The sequence below is a fragment of the Clytia hemisphaerica genome, unplaced genomic scaffold, assembly GCF_902728285.1.
Source record: "Clytia hemisphaerica strain Z4C2 unplaced genomic scaffold, Clytia hemisphaerica genome assembly, whole genome shotgun sequence".
NCBI lineage: Eukaryota > Metazoa > Cnidaria > Hydrozoa > Leptothecata > Clytiidae > Clytia > Clytia hemisphaerica.
The window spans coordinates 1,211,713-1,214,847 of record NW_027104471.1 but is presented as its reverse complement, the minus strand read 5'-3'; the positions used below and the strand labels follow the sequence as shown (position 1 = coordinate 1,214,847).

The 3,135-nt window shown below is 35.1% G+C and overlaps 1 long non-coding RNA gene across 1 annotated transcript; it reads right to left on the bottom strand.

The window, feature by feature from the left end:
- Positions 1-2,465: 2,465 nt before the first annotated feature.
- On the bottom strand, positions 2,466-2,888 carry LOC136821185 (uncharacterized). Its single transcript, XR_010848702.1, has 3 exons — positions 2,801-2,888; positions 2,570-2,676; positions 2,466-2,476 (listed from the first exon to the last, which is right to left on the bottom strand). It is a non-coding gene; the product is annotated as an uncharacterized lncRNA (long non-coding RNA).
- Between the last annotated feature and the right edge of the window lie 247 nt (positions 2,889-3,135).

Below are 3,135 nucleotides of genomic sequence, written 5' to 3'. Positions count from 1 at the left end.
AATATTTAGAAATCTTTGTTTCGGACATGGCTTGCTGATGGTGATTCCATTTTCCTTCCCCCTCACGAGGTTTTAAGGTTCTATTTTTAATAATCTGGTTTCTGTGGCTTCATCAGAAGATAAACACATAAACGACTGGACATCCTTCTCCTTCGTTTTTTCGTAGAAAGCACTGCTACCTTCGTCGCCGCCTCGTTAAAACATAGAATAAAACAATAAATTTTGATGATTTACCTTGGGAATACTATCTATATCATAACAAAGATAACAGATGCGAAATCATCGTCATTTATCAAAACTCCGACTAATATTTCTAAATTTTGACCAAAAAATATCAGAATAATATTGAGCTTATAGGATCTCAGGCAAATTAAGGCACGTCCAAATTTACCTTAATTTTTTATCACCGTTTCCACTTGTCATAGCATATCACTTAATACATCGAAAAAATCCTATTGGAGTGTAGATCACTGGAATAACTGTGCCATAATTAATTTTTTCACCCAAAAAAAGATATTAAGACAAAAACCAAAAAATGCTGACGTGAGCAAAACTTTTTTTTGAATAACTCCAGTTTGGCTTATGGTATAAACATGAAGTTTGGACAAAAGTTGCATATCAATAATAGGAACATTTTTGCATAATTTCTTTTGCAAATTTTGCTGATGTCAGCAGAAACCAGCAAAATATGTAATTTCGCAATAAAGTGCTGACGTCAGCAAAATTTCAAAAGAAAATTTTTTCAAAATGATCCTCTTATTGGTGTACAACTTTGTTCCAAATTTCATGTTTTTACCATAAGCCAAACTGGAGTTATTCAAAAAACAAGTTTTGCTGACGTCAGCATTTTTTGGTTTTTGCCTAATATCTTTTTTTGGGGGGGGGGGGAAATTAATTATGGCACAGTTATTCCAGTGATCTACACTCCAATATGCTTCTTTCGATGTATGAATTGATATGCTATGACAAGTGGAAACGGTGATAAAAAATTGAGGTAAGTTTGAAAAATCTGGACAGGCCTTAATTTGCCTGAGATCGAGAGTATAGGATTCAAATTATGATATTCTTATGACACAGGCTCTCAACTTTGGCATACTTTTTTTTTCAAGTCAATGAAAAAACTAATTGGAATGACAAAAGTGATTCAAAAGTATACACGCATTTGAAAAGTATAGAAGATTTTCAAGCTATCAAGCTATCTATCAATCATTTTACCTGTAATTCAAAGAAATAGCATTGTAACAGAATATTGTCGAATTTTTTATACCAATTTTAAAATACAGGCGGCAACGAAGCTCACTTCAAAAACACTTGTCAAATAATCTTTGAGTAATAGCTTGGAAATTTCACCGTTTTTGGGATCAAATCTTACCAAAAAAAACATGCTTATAAAGTGCTGACCAGACACATTCAGCCCTTATATATTCCCCAAGTACCTCTCTGAGTATAATATAAAGAATCGAGTGGCTCTAAACCTTATTAAGAATCATTTCACTCATTCATTTCAGATAAAAAGGCCAATTTTGAGAGAAAAGGGTAAGGTAAGGAAATTGTACTCTAATCTGTAAAATACATATTTTTACTGCAAACTTATTGAAAATTTGCAAAAACAATTTTTAATACCTTTTCTAAGAGCACATAAAGTTTCGATATGTTTAAAAGCATATAGTCCAGTAGAATTATGTAAATTTTCACCAGAACCTGGACAAAATTCCCAACAAGCTGAAATTTTGCACAGAGGTCCCCAATAGGATACTTGACCACCAAAAAAAAAGCCCCATCGATTTGGACATAGGAAAACTTTTTAAGGACGATTTAATTTCGGACACGTCCGAAAAAAAGACTTGAAAAAAAATACGAACAAAAAAGTTGCCTACAAAGAAACCTGAAAATCATCTCACAAAGATTTATAAGGCCTTAAAGTGGGTACATTATCAATGAAAAATAAAGGACAATCGGTCGATCGATTTTAGTTTCGTTTTTCAAGGACCTCAATCAAACAAATCAAAAGTATTCCTATCATCGTAAAAGTCATTGAAGGTTTCGTTCTGATTTTCCTCTGTTGTTTCGTTTGTCGTGTCGTATGTTGCTTCGTGTATTGTTTCGTCTGGTATCTCCTCGTCGTCGTGATCCCTTTTCACCTGAGAAAACCATCAATATAAGAATTAAGAAAGAAGCTTTCTGGCCCGGCTAGACTTAAATGGTTATGGAATCTTACCGTTTTATTGTTACAATCCATGCCATGGCAATTACCACACGCAGGCATACATGGTATACCATTTTTCCGGCAAGAGCAAAGATTTGTTCCACAAGGATTCTTAGAGGACATCTTGCATTTACATTTGATAATTTTGAGAATTTCCGGTGGCGCGACTGACTTGATGGTTCTAATTGGACGAAGCCCTGTATCAGACCCCTGCCAACCCCATTTTGTTGGGTCTAAGACGTTCTCATCAAGTTCCTTCCACCGAATCACCTAAATAAGTAACGAAAATGACATATATTATAGTTCATAAATTGTTTGGTTTTGGTTTCGCACTTGATCAGCCAGAGGTCATAAAGTGATTACCTGGATGTGAACTCTGGCACCATGTTGCGTTGCAGCATCAGATGTGGGGGGGCAATCGCTCAGGTTGAATCAATCCTTTGCAAAGCATCTCAAGGTATTTGTTGTATCTGAAGTGGTCGAAATTGAAACCAATTATCATAAAAATATCTGATACATATGGACATTTTGAATACTTAAATGTTAGAATGGTTGCATTTTATTGTACATATTACACTATTATGTAAACTATACCTTAAATTTGAAAGTGATTTATCATGATTTCCACCATATATCTCTCTGAAGGCTTCGATCGAGGCATCCTGAATTTGTTCCTTGGTCGATTGAGAGCCAGTAAAGACTTCAGATACTTCGCCCAAAATTTCTGATTTCTTGATTTGATTAACGAAACTGACTTTGGCCTTGCCACATATAGCAGATGTCGAGTCGCATCCAGTCCAAGCATGGATGAACAAGAGATGTTTTTTTTGTTCATTTAGTTCGTCTTGACAGCTACCAATATCCCAACACTTCTTTGCTCGTTCGGACAGGAACAAAAGTGGTTTCAGGTCTTCTTGCCAGTGATACGC